Below are 12,823 nucleotides of genomic sequence, written 5' to 3' on the forward strand. Positions count from 1 at the left end.
GTGCTCTCTCTCTCTCTCTCTCTCTCTCTCTCTCTCTCTCTCTCGCTCTCTCTCTCTCTCTCCTTTTCCTCCTTCCCCTAAAATCAGTAAGCATATCCTTGGGTGAGGATTTAAAACAAAACAAAACAACTAGAGAGGTAGATAGAGCCTCTCAAGAATATATATGATCTAAACATAATATAAATGACTAGAGACTATTGTCCTCATTTGGATCTCAATTGGTATGCCACTTTGAAAAATAGTGGGAAAATGACAAAACTGAGGAGTACAAGCAATAAAGAGGATTACTACTGCCCATCTTGCAGTAAAAGTAGGAAGCACTATTGCCACCATGAAGTGTCAAGATCCCTATTCTGGGTTAGTTCTTATCTATTGGTTCAGGATACACAAGGTCTCTGCTTTGAAGGCAGTAACAAAACCAAGATTTCCCCAAGAATCTAAGCCTGGCTTTCCCACTACTCACTTTCTTGATTTCAGCAAAGATACCTATCTTTGATTTCTTTCTACCAGAATTAATCTCTTTCTTCTTGGTACTTCTAGAGTGATGTTGCTTTAGTATAGCATATTCTGGTTTACTGAATAGCAAACTGTAGTTTATCAGCTCCTGAAAGGCAGAGAGGGACAAAATTTCTTTGCTTCTTTTTTTATTCTCACCAGAGAAAATTTTTCCATTTTTTCTTCAGACAGAGTGGGAGAGAGAGAAAGAGAGAAACATCGACATGAAAGGGACACATCGAGTGGCTGCCTCCTGCATGACCCCATCCGGGGTGGGAGACAAACTGTAACTGTGGTACATGCCCTTAGTGGGAACCAAACCCGGGTCTCTCTGGACCCCAGGCCGACGCTCCAACCACTGAGCCAAACCAGCCAGGGCACAAAATTTCTTTGCTTTTGTATTAACTACAGTGTTTAGTTGAGGACCATGAACATAGTAATACTCAAACAATACTCTGGAATTAGTTGAAAAAGGCCACAGGGAAATACTAGAGAAATCCATACCCTAATTTTCCTATCAAAGAGTTTTTGTTATTCCAGGAAAAACTAGTAAAGAGTAATGTTTACATGGACTAGGGCAGCACCTGAATTGAAATTGCCCTCCATATATGACCAATGGCTGTTGGCCAAGAGTGAAAGTTTAGAGAAGTTATATCTCTGAGAACAGCCTGCCAATGGTGATAGAAAGCAACCTAAACTCTGAGGTGGCTGTATTGAGGGGAGATGGAGGAGAGGCCATTCTGTGCTCTTTGGGGAAAATGTTAATGAGAGGTTTCACAAATGTCAGACTTGCCTGATTAAGCAAAGCCAGCTAGGTACATGTTTTTCATATTAATGCCATCTCGGCTAAAAGAGCAGAGGGAGAGGAAAAGGTTTGAGAAAAGAAAATGATAACCTCAATTATTTACAAAAGAAATTATGCTTCTGCTAGGTTGGGCAAGGATATCAGAGAAGACAACTGCTGTCTAGCGGGCTTGGCTGCTCTTCCTCCTTGCCCCTCTCTTTTCTTTTTTAAATCCTCACCCGAGGATATTTTTTTTTCCATTTATCTTCAGATAGAATGGGGGCTGGAGAAACATCCATGTGAGAGAGACATATTGACGGGTTGCCTCCCGCACGACCCCGACCAGGGTTGGGGACTGAATGGCAACAGAGGTACGTGCCCTTGACCAGAATCGAACCCGAGATTCTTTGGTCCACAGGCTGACGCTCTAACTGCTGAGCCAAATCAGCCAGGGCTACCTCCTTGCCCCTTTCAAAAAGAAAAAAAATTAAGCCCTGAAGCCGGGAGAGAAGATAGACCAGTGTGCCCAGTGTTTGCCTTGGGTATCTACTAATTAAGAACTCAAAGAATCTAAGCAAGTTAAGTCATAGACAAAGTTCTATTTTAATAGTTATTCTTAAAACCTAAAAGAAGAAAAAAATGTAGAAGGAAAGTCATTCAAATAATTGACATGTTCAAGGAATTTCTTCCTCCTTAGTTTGGGCCTACATCTTTATAGAGTTTTTATCATTTCTGCCACTTAAAGGCTAAGGGTGGGCAAATGGCTGTTGATTAGAGAATTCTGCCTTCTTTTGCTCTCGTTTCTCCCCAGCCCAGCCTGCAATTGTGTCCCAATCAACCAGCATTAATACAGATACAACAGAGGTATTTATTTGCTGCTGATTCTGCCTGGCTGTATTCAGACTCGAACTCCATGTGTATTTAATAAATCACACTAGTTAGGTGGACAGGATTAGTTCCAAGTCACCTAATGACTATATCATGAACTGCAGCATTAGAGGGATTAATACTAATCTGAGCCGTTGCAGTTCAGTGGGAAAGGCCATCCCGTTCTCCAACAGGAGCTCTGGCCGGCAAGAAATCCTCAACAAGACCAGGAAGATTAATGAGGGCTTCTACATTCGGCCTGCAAATCTTCACCTACCATGGTGTAGGGTAGTGAATCCCAGCCCAGACAAGCTCATAAATAACAAGCATTTGGGGCAGCTGAGCCCCAGCAACGGAGGGCCAGCTAGCCTTCTCCATCTTCTCCTCCTGTAACCCACACCACTAAGACGACACAAGAATTTTACAGGCCCATACAGAGGCCGGTTTTGTTTTCTTTCATGTAAGGGCCCACACCTCATAAATCATTTTCTTATTTCAGGAAAAGAAGAGTACTAACTGCAGTTTGGACTTGTGTGTACTCAGAAGAACATGAAGCTTCTTGGTATAGTGTCACTTCCACAAAATTGGGAAAATAACCTGGTCTCCACAATATAAGGAGCCTGCTTGCAAGTCATGAAATCTTTCCTTTGCCCACTGGCACAATTCCTCTTCATTAGCACCCACAGTATGCCACTCTTGTACAGGCCTCTGGAGTGCACATTCAGAATTACTTTCCTGACAAATGAGCACTGACTAGGAAGAACTACATCCACAAGACACAATAAGAACCAGCATTTCCTTGTGCCTTGGCCCTAATTTTACCATTAGGAGACTACCAACATGAATCTAACCAAGGCTCAGCTCTCCACAGGAAAGGCACATATTTGCTTTAACTGGCTTAGGAAGCAAACTAATGGTGCCACTGAGATGTAGGTAGACAAAGAGAGCAATAGGCCACAATTAAACTCAATTCACTAGAAACCTGTTTATTCCTCAGTTACTCTGCAGGTACTTGAGGAAAACACCATACACAGTTGTTTCTGCTGGAGACACCAAACTGAAACATCTGTTTCTATCTTGTAGTATCACAGCTTCTTAGTCTAGAAACACTGAAAGAATGGTTTTACTTCAACTAAAGACCCTTTAAACTGCATAGACAACAGTGGATCAGCCGCCAGGATTCTCTTGCAATGGGTAACATTGTTAACTAGAACAGTTAGGCCTCTGTGAACTAAAAGCTAAACTTCAATAGCATTAATGTAAGTGAACTGAGGGCTTGGTGCTAGGTTATCCAGTTTATAAATGCTTGCTAAGCAACCCAAGCATAAAGCTGCCATGGCTGCAGCTGAGAAGGAAAGATACCCATTAAAATGTATTATGTATGCCTCAACCTCACAGCAGAGTAGGGGCAGAGAGAGCTTTAACATTTTCTAAATTTATAAACATTCCACCATAACAAGGAACCATGTTTAAAAGTGGGGCCCACTCAACTTCTTCATTAAGTAAAGGAGGAGCCGAGGGAACTGTTAAGGCTGGATCTCTGTTTTACAGTTAAGATGGAAGGGGAGAAAACTCTCATTTGCTGGGAAAATGCCTGATAAACTAGGGAACCTATAAACTCTCAGTTCCACTGGAGAGTTCAACTTGGGGAAATTCACAGGACACAGGAATTGTTGGTTCTACAGCCAACAAAGACAGTTCACATGAGTGGGAACAGAAGAAAACTAGACCCATATCCATAATTCATGTTTTCCTGATAGCCAGGCTGGTTAGCATGAAGTTCCCAAGGGATTGCTGGGGTTAAGTGATAGGGGCTTTATCATCCTAACCAAACTAAAGCTCGAAAGTTCCCATCATGCCTCATTCTCCACAAGACAGATACATTAGAATTGCAACCCAAGACCATACTGGAGATGGGTATGTGCATGAACCTTTCTTGATAATGGCAAAAGGTTCAATTCTCTCCCTCTACCTCACCCCCTATACCATTTCTTCACCTTCCCATCCCCTGCAGTCTCTCTCCTGGTTCCAAGAAAATTAACCACCCTACAAATAGAGTTCAAAGCCCTCTTTTCAGCCAATCAGCCTGGCTTAAGGCTCAAGCCAGTGGCCTCATGACAGCTAAGGTCATTAATCAGAAGTGTTACCATGCTAAGATCATGTGTATACACCACAGCAATCTGCTTAGAGCTTCAGCCCCAATACAGAATGACTAGGAGTATTTATAGTACTTAAGAGCTCCTCTATCTCTTGCCAGACATTCCTGTCCTTCTAACAAATAAGTCTTCAAACCATTAGAGGAAAGATGCTCCCCAGACCAAAGGAACCTATGTTGCATAAGTCTATGGGACTGGGACTTCTATAAGCAGCAGCAAACTGTCTTTCCTCAAAACACTCTAAAAAAGAGCACCCTGCACACTATTGAGTCTCCAGGCCATCATATACACAGGAACAGTGACATCCAGCAGGACGCATCAAGCTCCAGGAATGCTGAAGTCTACATATTTGCCATTCAACACCAAAAAGGCTTTTCAAGTTCAATCAGCTATAAATGTTGCTTTGTTTTAATTTTCCACTGAACTTCCTGGAACCTATTATCCAACTGTCAGGGATGTATATTTAGCAAGAGCAACATGGCCTCTTTGCCGATGCCCCACTGCTCATGTCACCTCTAATAAACAGAAAATCAACCCCTTCCTCAACCCCTGTGGCTTGGGGCTGATAAAGAACCGTCTTGGTGTAGAAGCCACAAACTAACCAACCTCCCCACTTCATGGTTACCTGAAAACCCCAAATATCTCCTAGGTTAAGGCTCTTACAAGGTTTTCTAACAGTCTCAGGAAAAAACCCTAGTGCTGCCCTGGCCAGTTTGGCTCAGCGGTTAAAGTGTCGGCCTGCGGTCCAGAGAGTTCTGGGTTCGATTTCCGCTAAGGGCACGAACCTAGGTTGCAGTTTGTCCCCGGCCCTGGTTGGGTCATGTGGGTGGCAACCACTCGATGTGTCCCTTTCACGTCGATGTTTCTCTCTCTCTCTCTCTCCCTCCCACTCTATCTGAACAAAAATGGAAAAAATGTCCTTGGGTGAGGATAAAAACAAAAAACTGCAGGTAATATTATATAGTTCTTACTACATAACTGTTCTAAATTTTGGACAGGCATTAACTCATTTCATCCTCTCAATAACTTCATGTGTAGCTACTATTATTATCCCTGCTTTATAGATGAGTCCCTTTCACGTTGATATTTCTCTCTCTCTCTCTCTCTTCCTCTCTCTCCCGCGCACTCTATCTAAACAAAAAATAGAAAAATGTCCTCGAGTCAAGATAAAAACAAAACAAAACAAAAAACCCTAGTGCTTATACTCACTAAAATACAAGCATGTACACATGCTTCTATATTAGGGGAAGCCAGTAGTAGAAATGACCTAACAAAGACCAGAAATCTAACACAGATTAATAGGAATCTCAACCAATACAAGAATAACTGCCTTTGAAATATTCAATGTTAATATAATATTTAATCAGGAAGATTTGAAAAATTAAAATCAGGGCTAAGAAGAATCAGCAGGGCAGATGTATGACTTCAATTTCATCTCAGGAAGCTAGTTTGAAAATATAACCTCTTGGTTAATAGAACACCAGGCACAACTTTTTTTATTCTATTAGAATGCTTTTGCCTTTTTAAGCTACTGACACTTTTTACTCTAACAGTAACAATAGACTAGATCTGAATGAGAAATATGTGTACGCTACCACTTTTCCAATTCACCATTTCTATCAACTATAAATTCACCTAAATCCCATAACTATCCATGTGGCCCCTTTCTAGTTTCACAATATCCAATACAGCTCCTTAAGCCCAACAGAAAAGATAAGGCCTATATATATTTAAAATATAGGTGTTCATTCTTTCCCAAATAAAACCAAGAATCATAAAATGAGATTTTTCTATAAGCCAGAATTAAACTAGAATTGAAAGAATTTCTAAGCCTACCCTAAGAAGCCTGAAACACCAATCAGAAAGAATATATGTACCCCCATGTTTGTAGCAGCACTATTTACAATAGCTAAGATCTGGAAACAGCCCAAGTGTCCATCAGTAGACGAATGGATAAAAAAGCTGTGGTACATATACACAATGGAGTACTACACAGCTGTAAGAAAGAAAGATCTCTTATCCTTTGAGACTACATGGAGGGACCTGGAAAGTATCATCCTAAGTGAAACAAGCCAAACAGAGAAAGACAAGTATCATATGATCTCACTTATTTGTGGAATATAATGAACATAACAGTCTGAGGAATGGGGTAGTCCCAGAGACGTGGAAGTGGGGTACAGACTGACAATCCCCAGAAGAGGGGATGGTGGGGGAGAGATAAACCACAGCACTTATATGAATGTATGCATGAACAGTGGACATGGACAACAAAATGGGGACAGGGCCGGGAGGGAGGGGGTGGGGGGAGTCAGTGGGGGAAAAGAGAAACATCTGTAACAAAAATTAATTAATAAATAAGAAAAAAAAAATTTCTAAGCCTAACTCAGCATCACTAAATTAGCTTCTGATTAAAGCTTTATGACCGCAGATCTAGAATAGGGAGAAAATACAGGAGAACAAAATAGATCTTACCTTTCATTCCACAACTAATAATGAATCAAGTTCCAGATTCACAAACAAGGACACATAAAAATCATAACTAGAAAGACTAAAAATTCTCAGAAGACTAAAAAATCGTAGCCTAGTTGGATCAATGTGGCTCAGTGATTGAACAGTGACCCATGCACCAAGAGGGCTCGATCCCCAGTGGGGGACATGCAGGAGGCGGCCAATCAATATTCTCTCTCATTGATGTTTCTATCTCTCTCTCCCTCTCAGTTCTTCGCTCTCTAAAATCAATAAAGAAAAAATAAATAAATAAAATAGTATACAAAAATAATCCTACCCTAATCTGAATAAATATAGTGCACCAGAGTTGCTTATCAGCCATGGAAGGTGGGCAAGCAACATCTTACAAATAAGGATAGTGAGGCAAAACTAAAAAGTCACAAACTGAGCTGCCTAAAGAGAAAGAGCAAGCTTCATATTTACCTCTGAAGCCTGACTCTGACTAGAGGAAAAACCAGTGTTATCAGGGGAAATAGCAGACCTCCTCTTGCCATTTCATTTTAGTGATCTTACACTTATTTCCCCAAAGGCCATCTTATCAGTATTGATGACCAAAATAATATATACCCTTGCATCCAAAGAGTTAATATTTACTATTTCAACTATTTAAGAGTGACTCTGGCCCTGGCCAGTTTGGCTCAGCAGTTAGAGCGTTGGCCTGTGGACCGAGTCCCGGGTTTAGTTCCTGCTGGGGGCATGTACCTTGGTTGCAGTTTGTCCCCGACCCCGGTTGGGGTTGTGTGGGTGGCAACCAGTCGATGTGTCTCTCTCACATGGATGTTTCTCTCTCTCTCTTTCCCCCTCTCTCCCTCCCACTCTATCAGAAGATAAATGCAAAAATGTCCTCAGGTGAGGATAAAAAAATTTTTAAAAAAGAGTGACATGGCCCTGACTGGTTTGTCTCAGTGATTAGAGTGTCAGCCTGTGGACCAAAGAGTCTCAGGTTTGATTCCTGGTCAAGGGCACGTATCTCAGTTGCAGGTTTGATCCTCACCCTAGTCGGGGTCATGCAGGAGGCAACCAATTGATGTTTGTTTCTTTCTTTCTCTTTCTCTCTCTCTCAATCTCTCCCCCTACACCCTCTCTCCCTCCCTCCCACTCTCTCTAAAAAATCAATGGAAATATATCCTTGGGTAAAAAAAAAAAATCTTCCCTGGCCATGTAGATCAGTTGGTTCGAGTGTCATCCTGATACGCCGAAGTTGTGGGTTCGATCCCTGGTCGGGGCACATACAAGAAGTAACCAATGCATGAATAGGTGGAACAACAAATAGATGTCTCTCTCTCTCTCTCTCTCTCAAATCAATAAATAAAAAATAAATAAACAGAATTCCAACTGTTAAAAAAAAAAAAGAGTAACTCTTAGGATCCAAGACAAATTGTAATTAATAACCTTTCTGAGACAAAAGTTCAAATACTGCTCTAAGGCTAATTTTTAGCAGTCAGTTATTTACCTTGCGAGTGAACCTGGATAATTGCTCAACATCTGCAAATTTAAGCCTGCCCTCCACATTTTAGAAAACTGTTAACATACATCATTAAATATACAACTCAATGAATTTTTACAAACTTAACCACCCATGTCACCAGCACCCAGAACACTATTAGGACCCAGAATTCCCTATCACAATCCCTCCAAAGGTAACCATTATCTTGATTCCCTAATATCACTGATTTGCTTTGCATAATCAATGAAAACATTTAACATATAAATGATATCATGTAGTATGGACTCCTCTGTGTCTGGCTCCCTTTACTCAATATTACACTGAGAAAAATCATTTGTTGTAATATGTTGTAGTTCACTAAATTCTCCTTGCTATGTAGTATTCCATTGTGAGAATATACCACATTTTACTTATCTATTTTACGTTTGATGGAAATTTAAGCAGTTTCCCCTTTTCTGACTTCTGTGAACAGCACTGCTATAAACATTCCTATACACATATTTTGGTGAACATACGTATAAGTCCCTAGGAATATGCCAAATAGGAACTTATTCAGGGTAAGGGCATATTGGCTCATTTTATTCATTCTGTTCTATGCGTAGTAGTATTCCATTGTGGTTTTGGATTTCTCTAATGACTAATGAAGTTGAGCGCATTTTCTTATGTTTACTGACTATTCAGATATCCTCTTCTATAAGGTATCTGTTCAAGTCTTTTGCCAATTTTTCTGTTGGAAAATCTGCCCGTTTCTTATTGATTTATACAAATTCTTATAGAGACTTTTTTCTTTACCAAGTTTGATGATTTGTGAATATCCCTAGAAATATTCCTCTCAAAAATCAGAAGTGTACTTACTGTATGTCATATATGTCTCTATCATTCTCTGGATAAAATTCAAGGCCAATTAAGCTCATATTCCAATTTTGAACCAGCAGTTACAACCTCTGATTCTATCATTCTGAGGCTCTTGGCATCTAAGAATAGCAAGAAGCACTAAAGTGCCAGTCCCAATAAGAGCTGCAAATCATCTTCCCAATATAACTGGGAAAAAGTGAGGGGAAAGAGGAAGAGAGAAAGCAACACTTTCCCTGGGATGAAAGTCCATACAGCACACAGGCCTGATTGGTAAATGGAAATTCTAGATCGTCTCTGAATAGAATATTTTTCCACCTTTCAAATAATTTGCAGCTTAATGTCAGCTAAACTTAGTAACTTCTCCCATTTGTCCATGGCAAGGAGATTCTTGGCTGGCTTTCCATGGTCATTACAGGACTTTTCATAGATCCCTGAAATATGATGTGGCCATCAAAATGTCAGCACTTACCTGCTGCCCACACTCTGGACATATGGTCTAGCTCACAAGTCAGAGACTGATAACATGAAGAAACAAGACTAACCAGATCTGATTCAAGAACAAACACCTGATAATTCCCATGTTCTTGATAATGTAAACTAATAATGATAACGCCAACTCCTTGACCACATCAAGAACTATCTAAAGTAACAGTACCTCCAGAACAATCACATAACAGTGGAAGCAGCAGCACTAATAAACAGGAGAATCCAAGCAGCAAAACAGCAGTAATTCTGCTAATAAAAATTATCATGCTAAGAAACCTTCAATGATTTCCCACTTCTAACTGAATTAAGGAGAATAACAGAATATTAGAGATATACCATGAGGCTGCCTGGTATTTTTTAGAGAATTTTGTCAGTGTATGTATTGAAACTCAAGTCAAGATAGATTAAGTCACGTACCCAAGATCACACATATAATTATGACAAAGGCCAGTCTATATCTCAAATCTTCAGATTTCCAGTTAGGTCTCTTTTTAATTTTTTTATTTTATTTGTTAAAAAAATAAAGGATGTATTTTCTACTGATTTTTAGAGAGTGGAAGAGAGGGGGAGAGAGAGAAAAACACTGATGTGAAAGAAAAACATTGATTGGTTGCTTGCCATAGGTGCCCCGAACAGGCTGGGGATTGAACCTGCAACCCTTCAGTGCATGGGCTGATGCTCTAACCACTGGACAACATTGGCCAGGGCCAGTTTAGGTTTCCTTTCATTATACCTGGAGGCCTCCCTCAGTTGGCAGTTCAGGCCCTCCATAACATGAATCCAACCTACCTATCACCCTTCTCTCCCATTGGATTCCTTGCTCTTGCCCACACCCTGGACTGTCCTACCTCTATCCTTTTGGCAGGAATGCTCACCTGACCTGGCCAGTGTGGCTCAATTGGTTGGGGCATTGTTCTGTTCACCAGAGGGTCACAGGTTTGATTCCTGGTCAGGGCACATACTACCTAGGATGTGGTTTTGGTCCCTGATCAGAGTGCATATGGGAGGCACCGATCAATGTTTCACTTTCCTATCGATACTGTTTTCTCTCTCTTCCCCCCTCTCCCTTCTTCTAAAATCAATTAAAAAAAAAAAAAAAAAGCTGGTTCCTCTATGCCAGTTCTCAAAACGTAGGAGGAAATTCTGGCATGGAAAGCTCCATACAGCTTGTAAAACCCCTGTAGCCTAAGGACGTTATGCTGGATGCCATTGAGGACCCTGAAGGATGTAGAGGGGCAAAGAGGGGAAACAGCCTGACACTCCTCCCCAGGGGATGTCAGGACCAAGGCCTATCGTCCTGAGTGGACCTTCTGGGGCCAGGAAGGGCACCATACTCAAGAGACTCCTGCAGGAGCATGGCAATATCTTCAGGTTCAGTGTGTCCCACACCACTAAGGACCACAGGTCCTAAGAGGAGAATGGCAAAGATTACTACTTTGTTACCAAGTTGGTGATATAGTGGGACATTGCTGCCAGGGACTTCACCAAGTATGCCAAGTTCTAAGGGAACCTGTATGGGACTATCAAAGTGGCTGTGCGTGTGGTACAGGCCATGAACTGAATCTGCGGGCTGGATGTTGACCTCCAGGGTGTGCGCAACATAAAGAAGACTGACCTCAGGCCCATCTATATCTTTCGGCAGTCACCCTCACTGGAATTTCTTGAGCACAGATTATAGCAACGTAATATAGAGACAAAGGAGAGCTTGGCCAAGCAGCCGGCAGCTGTCGAGATAGACATGGAAAGCAGCAATGAGCGGAGCCTGTTTAACCTGATCATCATCAACAACAACCTAGACAAGGCCTATAGGGCCCCAAAGGAGGCACTCTCTGAGGAAAACAAGAAGGCTCAAGGGACTGGCTGCTCCTGAGGATGCCAAAAGCTGTGTCTTCCCTGGATAGGACCCTGTACCCACCCTGGTGGCCATGGTATGCCTGTCAAGGTGCCTCTGCCTGTCTCTTGCCTCGATCCCCATGCCCATTTCTGGGTGCCCCTGATAAACCCCCCTCTCCTGTGTGAGCTGGGCCAGCACCCTAATAAAGAGCTGTCAGTAGATTCGGCGGCAGTCACTGAGCAGATCCAACTCCTCTAGTTTGTGCACCTCGCTCGGCTTCTTCTGCAATCATGTCTGACAAACCCGATATGGCTGAGATTGAGAAATCTGATAAGTCAAAATTGAAGAAGACAGAAACGCAAGAGAAAAATCCGCTGCTTCAAAAGAAACGACTGAACAGGAGAAGCAAGCAGGCGAATCCCAATGAGGCACGCACCGCCAATATGTACTGTACATTCCACAAGCATTCTTATTTTTACTTCTTTTAGCTGTTTAACTTTGTAAGATGCAGAGGTTGGATCAGTTTAAGTGACTGCTGCCCCTTTTCACATCAGAGAACTAATGACAACCAAGGCCGCACCTGCCTCTCCCATCTGCCTGTCTGGCTGTCAGGGAAGGAAAAGAACTTGCATGTTGGTGAAGAAAGAAGCTGGTGGGAGGACAGTGAAATCTAGAGTAAAAACCAAGCTGGTCCAGGGGGTCCTGCAGCCTGTAAAATGCAGTTTAATCAGAGTGCCATTTTTTGTTGTTGTTCGAATGATTTTAATTATTGGAATGCACAATTTTTAAAAATAAGCAAATAAAGTTTTAAAACCTGAAAAACAAAAAAGAGCTGTTAGTAAAATTTAAAAAAAAAAAAATTATGTTCCAGAATTCTAATATTCCAAGACTTGAAAGTTCCTTCTTCATTTTACTTTACTCTTCTCTGAATAATTTTCAGATTTCTCTCTCTTTCTCTCAGATGCTGCAACCAGATCCACAAGATATTCAAGGTGTTAGCATGCTATAATTTTGTTTTCATAATCATGTAGGATAAGGCCCACCATTGTAAGGACCTCTTTAGCAATACAGCAAATCAGAAGCCAATGTATTCCAAGAACGGTCTACATTCCCTTTCTGGGTCAGAATATAGACTATAAAAGGTCAATGAATCTTAAATATAGTTTAGCACTGGACAGTTTGGCTCAGCCGTTAGAGCATCAGCCCATGAACCGAAGAGTTTCGGGTTCAATTCCAGCAAAGGGCACGTACCTGGATTGCAGGTTCAATCCCCGGCCCCTATTGGGGTCCTGTGGGAAGCAACCAATCAATGTGTCTGTCTCACATCAATGTTTCTCTCTCTCTCTCTTTCTTTCCCTCCCTTTCACGCTCTCTAAAAATCAATGAAAAAA

The 12,823-nt window shown here is 41.5% G+C and overlaps 1 protein-coding gene and 2 pseudogenes across 3 annotated transcripts in view; 2 read left to right on the forward strand and 1 right to left on the reverse strand.

The window, feature by feature from the left end:
• The window catches only part of GBF1 (golgi brefeldin A resistant guanine nucleotide exchange factor 1), a 166,097-nt gene that overhangs the window by 80,219 nt on the left and 73,055 nt on the right, over positions 1-12,823 (reverse strand). The gene's annotated exons all lie outside the window — the stretch shown is intronic.
• Positions 10,866-11,468, forward strand: LOC118632544 (annotated as a pseudogene).
• Positions 11,723-11,859, forward strand: LOC118632542 (annotated as a pseudogene).

The sequence above is a fragment of the Molossus molossus genome, unplaced genomic scaffold (assembly GCF_014108415.1).
Source record: "Molossus molossus isolate mMolMol1 unplaced genomic scaffold, mMolMol1.p scaffold_m16_p_17, whole genome shotgun sequence".
In the NCBI taxonomy this organism is placed as follows: domain Eukaryota; kingdom Metazoa; phylum Chordata; class Mammalia; order Chiroptera; family Molossidae; genus Molossus; species Molossus molossus.